Source organism: Phaethon aethereus, assembly GCF_964289735.1.
Source record: "Phaethon aethereus genome assembly, contig: HAP1_SCAFFOLD_169, whole genome shotgun sequence".
Lineage (NCBI taxonomy): Eukaryota > Metazoa > Chordata > Aves > Phaethontiformes > Phaethontidae > Phaethon > Phaethon aethereus.
In genome coordinates this window covers 215,455-227,481 of record NW_028114203.1, presented here as the reverse complement: position 1 = coordinate 227,481, position 12,027 = coordinate 215,455, and positions in this window count along the sequence as shown.

Below are 12,027 nucleotides of genomic sequence, written 5' to 3'. Positions count from 1 at the left end.
AAGCCATATTTAATTTCATTCCTTAATTCATGAGCAGGGCTGCCCGATCGACCAGCAGGTGCTGGAGAAAGCCCCGAGGTGGGGTGGCGGGGTCTGCATCGGAGGCACGGAGCAGGGGGCTGTGGGAGCCGGCGGCGGGGGCTGCCCGGAGCCGCGCGGCGGAGCGCGGGTTAGCGCTCGCCTCTCGGCGGGACTTCCGGGGCGGGGGGGGAAGGCAGTGTCTGCGCAGGGTCAGCCAGCAGGGCAGGCTGCCTCTCGCGGCATGCCGGGAGCTGTAGTCCTTAAGGCACAGGGCTTGCGGTCGGTGATCTTTGTTCCCCGCGCATGCCAGGAAGCGTAGTCTTGTGGCAAGGTGGCTAGCGGGTGGCCATGCTGTGCTTCCTAGTGCCTGCCGGGAGATGTAGTTTTTGCAACCCGTGCTCCCGGGCATGCGTGGTGGCGCGCCTCCTCGCCGCTCTCGGTGCTGCCGCCCTGTGACCGAAGTTAGGTACTGCAGCAAGGCAGCCGCACACGCGCGATTCTGTTCCCAGCCTTGCTCGGTCCTGCCAGCCTGTGACCGCAATTAGGTACTGCAGCTCTGTAGACGCGCTTGCGCGCTTCTGCTCCTCGACGTGCTCGCTGTTGCTGCTCGGCGACCAAAATGCGGTACTGCAGTTGCGAAGCCGCGCATGCGTGTTGGAGCCCTTCGCCACCCTCTGTGCTGCCACTCCGTGACCAAAATTAAGTATTGCAGCTCGGCGTCCGCCCATGCGCGTTGACGCGCCTAGCCGCCCTCGGTGCTGCCTCCCTGCGACTGAAATTCGGTACTGCAGCTCGGCAGCTGCGCAGGCATGTGGCGCCTACGTGACGCATGCTGCCGTCCGCCGGTAACAGCGATGGCTGCGCGCTCCTTGCTGCTTCCCGGTAAGGAAACACCGTTGCCGCCCCACGTGCGCAGTGTCAACGGGTGCTCGGCGCGTAAAATGCGGCAGCGCCGCGCCACAGCGCGGGAGCAGCATGGTGGCACAGCAGGGGGCTGTTCCGGGTGGCGGGTGAGGGCCGGGGCCACTGGTGAGGCGAGCGAGCTGCTTGGGCGCGTGCGGGTGTGCCTCCTGTGCGCTGGCCGCCCGAGGGTAGCAGGGCGAGGAGCTTCAAGCTGCCCGCTACGGCCAGCTGCCGGCCTGCTGGAGGCAAGTTGGGTGGGGGCAGCTCCGGGGAGCTGGTAGGAGGGAAGGGGGGAGGGAGGCGGGCACCCCCCAACGCGCCAGAATCCCCCCCCGAGCCTCTCCTGTCCCCACTCGCCCCACACCACAGCCCCCAGCTCCAGCCCCTCCCCTGAAGCCTGTCCCATAGCCCCAGGCCGCCCCCAAGCCCTGTTGTAGAGGCTGCAAGCTGGGCCCCACATGCACTGGATTCTCCCTGAAAGCGGGTGCTGTTTGCGGTGGTACAGGGACAGAGCAGCACCTCCAGCAGCCCCTGCAGAAGGAGAGGCTTCGGCCAGGGGCGAACTGTGGTAATAAGGGTCGCTGCTTCTTCTTTCCCTCTCCCAGATGCCACAGTGAGGATGGGGGTGTCTGTTCCTCCCCTGAGGATGCCGTTGGCTGCACCCACCTCAGGCTCGCTTGGGCTGTCTCTGCCTGGCCTCGCTCTCCTCATGGCATGGCTGCAGAAAGGGACAGGCGGAGCGCTTACCGTCTGTGGGCAGGAGCTGCCACAATCAAAGCTGGAGAGGCCGGAGAATGGTAAAGAAGAAGAGGAAACCTAAGGCCATCCGGCCGGCAGCTGCCTCCCGCTGCAGGGAAGAGAGAGCCAGCCTCTCCAGGTGAGGTAGCATCCCTCTTCGTAGTCTGCAGCAGGCCAGACCACCAACGTGCAGGGTCTGTACGCATCACCAAAAGTGGCTGTGTAGCACACGAGCGAGTCTACATGTGTAGGAAGCTTTGTCTTGTAAGAGCTGTAAGACACCCCTCTATTCTCTTAGGTGGAGGACAGCCAAGCGACAGGAGTTACAGAAGAGGAAGGGAGACGAGAAGGAGGAAGAAGCATCTGAACTGGCAAATTCTCCCAGCAGTGCTGAGAGTGAAAGCTGTGGTGAGTCCCAGGCCCTCGGGGCCCTGTTGCCCCTATTCTGCATCCCAGGCCCTTGCTGCCCCTCCCCTGGTCCCCTCTCTTTCCCACGCTGCTGTGATTTTTCAGGGTTTTTTTCCTCTCCCTGTACCTCTGTTAAAGAATTTCACCAGGCTGTGGGTATCTCTAGGTTTGCTTTCTTAACAATTCAGAGTTGGGCCATCACCTCGGTGAGTGGCCCCAAGCGACAGACAGTCCCCACTATATATATGATTCTACACAGTATTATACAATACAAAAGATCATGGTGTTTTTCCACATACTCTCAATTCTCAGTGCTGTCAACCTTAAAAGTCCATTAATTTCTTCACCTTCAGCTGTCCCTTATCGTTGTGTTCCAGTTCCCCCTTTTGAACTTGCTGTTCATTGGTGCGGTCTTTGGTCACCGTGGTCGCTTTTCTTCTTGAACAATCTTCGTCTTAATTCACCTTTCAACTTCTAAGAAAAACTCAGGATGTTCTGTTAACATACATTATTCTACAGCTAACCCATATGTATTAACCTTTTCAAATTGCTTACTCTAAGTTAATCACTTATTTTCTTATCTTTGTTATGCCTCAAACTTAATACCTAAGATTGATTTATTTATTGGTTCATCTCAACTAGGTTTTAAACCAGCCATGGTAGGGGCTGTACAGGGGACAAATGAGCAGTTTTGGCATGGACTCATTTGTATTGTATATAAGCACCTGCATTCTATTAATTAAATTCTATAAAACTACCTCTATTTATCAACTATTCTTTCTATTATTCTCTCAATATGTCATTTACAATTAAAGCCTATTTCCTTTTATAAATTCCCTCCTTTTGTTTTTCATCGCATTCCTGCGATCCTTCTTACTTATAATTCCACATCTCTAGTCCTACTTTCTGCAGTATAGAAGAGCAACAGCTTATACAACACTGAAATAGAACAATTACACAAACTATTAGGACTATAATCACTAAAACGATAGCAACTTGGTTAAAAAAAGTAATTGTTAAGTTCAGGAACCAGGAAGTTAATAATACAACATAAGGTCCTTCCCATTTGGGTTCAAATCTGGTTTTCCTTTTAAAATTTTTGATATAGACTTTATCTCCTGGTTGAATATCGTGAACTTGAATCTCAGGAATTATTCCTTGATACCAATAAGCATGATTACACATTTGAAAAAAGGGATTTTGTAAATATAAAAGGTACTGCGTTGCCTGTTCATCTCCATCCAAAAGACTTCTTTTTGCTGGTATATATGTACCTGGTACAGCAAGTATTCTCCCAAATAAAATTTCAGCAGGGGAAACTCCAAGTGATTGTCATGGGGTATTTCTTACATCCCACAAAACTAAATTTACGGCTTCGGGCCACTTCAGGGCAGTCTGTTTACAAACCTTAACTAATTTTTCTTTTAAGGTTCTGTTCATTTGCTCTATTTGGCCAGATGATTTGGGTTGTTGTGGAGTGTGAAACTGACTAAAGATCCCTAAAGGATTATAAATTTGAATTAAAATTGCAGCTGTAAAATGACTCCCCTGATCAGAATGAATAACTTCAGGAACTCCATACCTCAGGATTATTTCCTTTAATAAAGTCTTCACGACTGCCTTTGAATCATTTTTCCTAGTAGGAAAGGCTTCTACCCATCCTGTCAATTGATCAGCTATCACCAACGTGTAAGAGTACCCCATTGTTTTTGGCATTTCAGCATAATCAGTTTGGAGGTTTTGAAAAGGAAAGGTGGCTGGAGGTCTTTTCCCCTTAGGAGCTTTAATTCGTTCAGAAGCATACTGTCTACAAAGTTTACATCCTTCACAAATTCTTTTCACTACCGCATAAATTCCGGGGGCAGCCCAAAAGTCTCTGAATCCAGAGCGCTAAGCTTTCTGGCCTGCCATAAGTCTTTTCATGGTGCCATTGCATATAAATACCTTTTCGGAAGAAGAGGCTTGTTGTTTAACATCCCCTGTCCTCCTTGTCTCTGAGCTGCAAGTCGAATCCATTGCTCCTTTTCTTCTCCAGGGAGATCTTCATATATTTTGTTCATGTCTGGGATTTTGGATATTACTTCATGTTGCGACAGTGACATGGTAGATCGTTCTCTGAGAGATCTAGTCAGTCTCTCTCTGTCCGGCTCCCAACCACCATGTTTGCATTCCTCCCCCTCTGTCCTCTAGTCTCTGGCTTTCTCTGCCTGGCTCTGTGTCCCTGATGTTCAAAGTCTTCCTTCTCGACCCTGTCGCACGTCGCAAATCTGTTTCTTCCTCTGTCTGTCTTTATCTTGCTCCCTGTTGCTGTTTTGCAATTTCATCCTTCTCAGCCCTGAGCCATGATGCAGTTTCATTTCTTTCGCCATCTTGCCCTGTCCGGCTCCCTGCCAGGATCTTTTAATTCCTCTCTATCTGTCTTGAAGCCCATCGCTGTTTTTTCTTTGTCTCTTGTCCGGCTCCCTGTCTCTGTCTTTACTTACTCTTTTAAGTTCCTTCCTCTGTGCCCTGCAGCCTGTTGCTATTTTTCCGTTCTCCACCCCGTGTCTTTAATCACTCCTTCTCTGCCGTGTAGCCTGTCACAGCGGGGTTTTTTTTTTTTCCTTCTCTGTCATTCGCTCTCTGTCTGGCTCCCTGTCCCTACTTTTTAATTGTCCCCTCGCTGCCCCTGTGGCCTGTTGCTGTCGTCCCCGTCTCTGTCTCCCTCTGTGTGGCTCCCTGTTCCTTCCTTTTGGAAACGTCTCCCTCTCTGTCTTGGATCCCATTGCAGTTTTTCCTTTCTGCATTTCTCTCTGGCTGGCTCCCACTTCCTGTTTTTCAGTTTCTTCTTTCTCCATCTCTCTGTCCAGCTATGGACAGCCCCAGTCCTCCTAACTAGGACTAAATGTCCTAGTTCCTCCTCCTCTTCCCTGGATTCCCTCAAAACAGTGAGTGGGATCAATCTCTTTCACATGAGCTACAGAAAATGTTTTCTTTTACCTACAAAGATAACATAGTTATTACTGGTCTTCTGTGGTTCCAAGCATGGTATTCTGGGATTTCCTGGGTTGGCATCATGAAGATATTGTGATTGTTCATTCAGGGATAATTGCAGCCACAGCCTTACAGCAAGGTTCTTTATATGATTCTTTATAACTGCTGTAGCTTCAGTGTGTAATGTATATGTTCAAACAAAAGTGATGAGAACACTGGAAAAATAATAAATTCAATATTTGTTTAGTCCTTTTGGTAAACAGGAGTCCTTTTCCTCAGTCTTAAAAAGGAAGATTATTTACAATTATATAAACGTGATAGGTGCTCAGTGGATAACATTATCACATAAAGGCCTATCTGTTTCTTTTTAAAAGGCTTGTGATTTGTACGCTATGTAATACAAGGTTAATTCTCATTCAGATGGTCTCCTCAGAGCTGGGTTTTGAAATCAGTCACCTACACCTACCAACTGATCACCTACCAACTTCTATGAGTTCAAGTGTAGATTTGATGTTTGGGGCCTCTGAAGACATTCAGATGGACCCAGCATCTCTCTTAGTTGATCCAAGAGTATTCCTAAAGCTGACAATTGATCAGGGAGACAGAAAGGGTTATACTACTCACTGCCTATATATGAGACTTGCTCTTTTGGGTTGCTGTTGTTGAAGGGCGTAAGCTTGTTATCACTGGAGACACCTGCCAGCTCTTAGGGGCACATTTATGCTCTTTACATTAGATGTTGGGGTTCGTCTACTGAATGTCAAAGAAATACTTGGTTATATAGGCTGTAAAAAAAATGCAGTTTTCTTCCTTCCTATTCCTTTGTGGCAATACAAATTTCTTACTTCCACAGATACGTGTGCATTTACTGAGCTAGAATTCCTTGAAGACACTCGTTAATTCCTATTTCCTCCATTCCATGCCTCAAATACATTTCTGGGTAAGAACAGACTCCTTACCTGACTAGAATAGTCTAGAAAAGGTAGGTTTTCCTCAAGCTACCTTTCTACTAATTTTTCCTCACTTACCTGCTTCAAAATTAAACAAATAGTCATTTCTTAGGTTTGTAATAGGAAAACAACATGAACTGAGTTCACAGGAAGGTGGGCTGCTTAGGCCTTGTGTGGATACTCTATTTCTTTCCCATTGTATTAAAGCACCTGTCTTGACTGCGCACATTTCTCGTTCTTTGTGAAACCTAAAACCATTGCAGTGTAAACCTTAATGGATGCTTTCACATGCTGATCCTCACATGCCCAGTTTTCTTGCAGGGTCTCTGCTAGAAGGTTAAAGAATATTCTGACTCAAGCATGTATTTTATTTTTCTTAATCTACTCTTCCCTAGTTCCCTAAAGCTTTGCTATTCAAGTCAGGATGGAGAAGAAAGTAGGGAAGTTCAGCTCATAGAATAACTTCAGAAAGACATAATTCAGAAATATTATGCTCTGGGGCACATTTAATATCTGCCCACAAGTTTTGCGTAATTGCTGATACTTTTTTTTTTTTTCAGAAATTAACGTTTATTTTAAAGAGAAATGACTGATCTCTTTAGTTCCAGGAGAACTTTGAAAACATATGTTACCGAAAAAGTCAGCAAGAAAACCCTCTAACAGTTAGTTTGAAGTTTTAGAAGGCAGGCTTTCCTTATTTCAGTGCTGGATGCACGGGGCATTGCTTCACGTAACACGCATACCCTGAAACAAAGGTTCATCCTTTATATACCTGAAAGACACGAATATTCACACATTTTCTGAAAAATCTCCGCCTCCCTGCCTATCTACTACATTTACATAATGCTGGCATTGCAAAATTACACTACACATGCGCGGGGGTCTCGAGTGGTGGTCAGTGGTCGTTTGGGGAGTTAGCCTTTTTCCCTTTTGTCGTGGTTTGGTCACAGGTCTCCTGAGGATATTTTCTTCTCCTTGGATGTTTGCCCCTTCTGTTGTTCAGCCAAGCGATTCTTATCATCCTTGTTTGAGCACGCCTGCTAGGATGTTTCTGTGCTCAATGTTAAGATATCTCCTCTGTACTCATTAATTTCTCAGTCCTTACTCTTAACTCTTCTTTGTTTTGAGGCCTCTTGGTTAGCATTGAGGCAAGTATAGCCTAAGAACTATGAGAGTAGGCTGTTAAACATAATCACACAGTTATTAGACTAAAGAAATCTGTACAAAAGTTAAACTAATCATGTAATCAATAACCTTCCAGAAGGTTACATAAATGTATCATTTCCCCCCTTTCCTAGAGATTTCTAAAGGTTCTCCTTTAAAGTCTCAAACTAAGCCACCATATTTTATTTTCCAACTTAATTGGGAGAAACAATTGGATCATTATACAAGCCAAAAAAACATATTGCTAAAATTATTATGATGGCTATGAAAAGATTCTTTAGCCGAGTGAGATTTGGTAACCATGAAGTGAGTTTGTTCCATATTTCTTCAACTTCCCAAGAGGTATCATCTTTTGCCATTGTGTCCAAATTTCTTCTAAATCAGTAGGTATTCTGCCACTTCGGTCCACATACATGCAACAACTGGAGTTTATAATAGTACAAACACTTCCCTGTGAGGCCAGCAATAAATCCAGTGCCATTTGATTTTGGCGTACTACCTGTGAGAAGCTAGAGACTTCTTTTTGTAATGCTTGAGTTGCATCTGCTGTCTTTTTTTTCTGTTATTACTATTACTGCTGGAATGTTTACTCAAGTCCTTTCTAATTCACTCACTCCAAGCCATGGGAGGAACTATCTTAGAAAGCTGTGAAATCCGGTAGGTAGGTCGGTCTTCTTTCTAAGGTGGTATTTTCCCAAATTCTTGGATTGGTCCAATTAATTCAGTTAGGAAGTGGTATCCCTGTTAAAGGCCTCAAATTTTCTGGGACCTGGGTACAGATCCGGCAATCACTTTTATGGGGTATTTGAGTAACATTCTGAGACAGCATTAGATGTACATTTTGATCCCAGTGAATCATTTCACAAACTGGACTCATGGTTATCAAATTTACAATAAGCACAACATATTTACACATTTTGTCGTTTTATCTTCAGCTTCAAAGGACCCTGTTGTTCTATCACCCATGGAGGGGAGGCCTTCTTGATCCTGGCATAGTGAATCCAGGGTCCTTTCTCCCAAACCTTAATAGCAGTGTATGTCATTAGGAGAACCCAGAAAGGTCCTTTCCACTTTTCAGTGAATGGTTCTGAATTCCAGGATTTCACATATACCCAATCTCCAGCCTGAAACGGGTGTGCTGGGGAATCGAGACCTAAAGGTTTATTCAGAACAACTTGTTTGTTTATTTCTTGCAGCGTTTTTCCTAATGGTATTAAGTACTTTCTCATATCTGTCTCCCCAGTTATATGCATATGTCCTGGTAAACTGGGTATTTGGTATGGTTGACCATACAGAATTTCATAAGGGCTTAACTTACATTTTCCTCTAGGCTGTATTCGAATTTTCAATAGGACTAAATGTAAAGCCTGTACCCAAGTCACAGATGTTTCCTGACATAATTTTCCCAACTGTGTTTTAAGAGCAGAATTCATTCTTTCCACTTTTCCACTCGATTGTGGTCTATATGGGGTATGGACATCCCAGGAGATTCCCAGTAATCTGCTCACCTGATTAACAACTGCTGCTATAAAGTGAGAACCTGTGTCTGATGACGTTCCCAAGGGGACTCCAAATCGTGGAATGATTTCTTTCAATAATATCTTTACTACTTCCCTGGCCTTGTTTGTGCGACATGGAGAAGCCTCAGGCCAACCCCTAAAGGTATCTACTAAAACAAGTAGATACCTTAAACCCCCCTTTTCCTGGTAATTCAGTAAAACCGATTTGCCAGTATTCTCCAGGTAAATGTCCTTCTTTCTTTATTCCACATAGGATTTTGTTTTGGGTCTTGGGATTATTTTTGCAACACAAGTCACATCTTTTGGTAATTGACTTCACAGTTTCTACCATATTTTGGCTGATGATTATCTTTTTTACGTGTTTTAATAAATTTTCAGGTCCCCAGTGTACTCCATTATGTTCTTGTTGTATTAAGTTTCTCATAAGAAAATAAGGTATTACCAATACGAGTTTTGCTAAAAGATTTTTCTTTTCTGGGACTAGAGCTAGGATTTCAGTGCCTTTTTCTGCAACCTCTTTTGCCGTTAAGTCAGCCAGTTTATTCCCTTTCCCTAGAGTGGTTTTATCTGATTGATGTGCTTTACAATGCATTATAGCAACAGCCTTCTGCGCAGATGTTTTTGGAGGCAGAGCCTTCGCTTCTGTTGTATCTTTGAGTGTGGTTACTGCATACCCTGATATGCATATTCCATTTCGCACAAAGCTGCTGCCGTCGGTGTACAATTCCCACCTGGGGCACCTCCATTTGCTCCCCGGCCCCCCGAGGACACCCGCACTCCATTCCTATCCTCTCCAGACTTCCTCCTCATGTCACTGAGCCGTCTTTGGTCTCTCTGGCCCATTCGAGACCCCTCTCGTGGCGTCACAACACTTATAGATGCCTTTGAGGTTGCCCTTATCACGCTATTAGCTTTGGAGTAGACCATGCAGCCCTCTTGTTCTCTCAGAAGATGTCCCGAGTCCCTCTAGCCATGCCTCTCTTTGTTCCCTGCCTTTCCGATGACACGTTTACTCGCTTCCGGTCCCCTCTGGATTTAATCATTGCATCCCAAATCCTTTTTCTGTCTCTCTGGCTCCCTTGGGATGCCTTTTCTCCCAGTGACAATGCCTCCCGAGACCTTCCTCTGTACTTTGTTCAATTCAATGAGCTCATTGCATCCCCGAGACTTTTTTGGTCCCTCTGGCCCCTTCAAGACCTCTCTGATCCCTGCGACAATGCCTCTTGTTCTGCCAGAACCTTTTCTGTCGCCATCTTAGTGCTCCACGGCGGTCTGTTTTCTGTCTTATGGTACGTTTCAATATGGTATCTGGTACCCCAAAGACATCTATCATCGGCTCAGATGTCCTCTTTAGTTTCTTAGATGGGTCTATATAGATGAAGGGTATCACCTCATTTTCCACTAAAGCATGTGACTTTTTATAAAAATAATGTAATTGCATTTAGCCAACTACTTTCTTACGTAGCTGAGTACAACATATATCTTTTTTGATCTATACCCCAGAAGAATGAAGCTCAACTACCTACCTGGTCGCATGGCTGATGCCATAGACGTAGCAGTTGTAAAAGAACAAGTAATGTCATGTCCAGGAAAGGTCACTTTCTCTGGTGCTTCACATGCTGTAAATTTAAGGCAGATGAGAAAACTTGCTGCTGCTCCTCCAGCCGCCTTTATGCCTTCTCGCGATTTGCCCCCTCCTCTCTCCCAAGGGACTGTGGGAAGGGTGGTGGGCAGGGCCTGGGGTATATGAGCCACCGCCTTGCCATGGGGAGCTCATTCTGCCTCAGGGCTTCTTTGAGATTAGTGCTTTGCTGTTCTTGCAGTTTATTGCTCCTTCTCACCTTCCTCAACTCCTTAGTGTAGATGTGGTTTGATACTTAGAGAAGCAGAGGTATCTAAGGACCAGTTGAGGTAAAGCAACATGTATAGTGGAAAGCACATTTCTATGTAGCTTTTTTTGCATGTTTGTTTTTTTCAGGTCAGTAATTTTGTTTTGAGTGTTCAGGTGCAGTAAGGTGCTTTAATAGCATGTTTGGTTTTTTGTGTGGTTCTTTTTTAATTCAGGTGTGAAGCCCTGCCGCCAGCAAAACCGTTTCATTCTTTTCTTCCAGCTCTCTGCCCATGCGTGGGCTCCCAGTCCAGACCTGCACGTCCTGAGCATGGAGGCAGGGCGACGGGGACTGTCCCTGCGGCCATCACTGCCTTTGCGGCCGTTGGGACTTGCCTGCTAACGCGGCTGCAAGGCCATGAGGTGAGGCAGGGCAGGCCTTAGGGCTTCCCTCTACGCCCCTGGCTTCCCCGGGTGCCGTGGAAGAGGGGTGTCGCGCCTGATGGCACATCTGCCCTCCTGCAGGCAGGCGCTTCGTCCCCAAGCACTGATCCTGCTCACGCTGGACTAATGCCACTGCTCCCCGCTCCTTTCTCAGGAGCTCGCAGCGCTCTCCTGGGCAAGGCAAAGCTGCTGGCATAAACCCCAGCATCTCTCCAGTGCCTCAAGGCCCAAGTGCCCAAGGCCCCTCCTTAGCTTTGGTTCGGGAACTGTCCCAGCCTGTGCGAGGAGCACCGTTGTGCCTCAAGGTGCAGGGTGCTCGTGGCTTCCCCTCCTTGGGGCATGGTCTCGTTCCCACACCTTCCCCTTTGTCACAGTCCATTTGGATCTCTCAAATGTACGGGACAACATACTCTGTGACTTACACTTTTCTTTCATCAGCTCACTAAGAAATACCATAAACAAAGAGGGACTCAATCCCTTTTTGCCCAGACTAGTCTATGGCGTGAATTCACTTCTTCACCAGTCAAGTCACAAGGGTTCATAATTTACAATCTGTAACTCTTAATCCCGTGTGCCTGTGAGCAAAAAAAAAAGAGCTAAGTTACCTAGCTGACAGCGAGAGTGCTCATCCTTCCTCCTCCGTCACGGGGGAGGATGTGAGGCTGTCCCCTGTATCACACTGGGAAGCATGAAAGCCTCAGCGGTTCAGCTGCTCTTGGATCCACCTCAAGGGCTTTTTGAGTAAGCTCATGTTTTGTACCCTCCAGCTTGCAGCTTTGGCCTATACCATTTCCATAAGTTTGAGGATTCTGAGGAAACTGCCAGACAAAAGATAATGTCTGCAGGAGACAGTAGTCTGCAGGTGGCAATGGCTGCATCATGGCTCGTTAGCTCTTTCTGGCCACCTGCCCTGCCTATGTGGTGCTCTCGCTTTGCCCTAATGGCGCTGCTCCCCGCACACATCAGGCCTGAGCCAAACTGCCTGCAGCAGGACTTGAGGGAACAGTCACACCCTTCCTCGGCTGGCACTTTCCCTCTGACCTCTGCCATCCCCCGTGCTCAGCAGTGACTTCCTCGG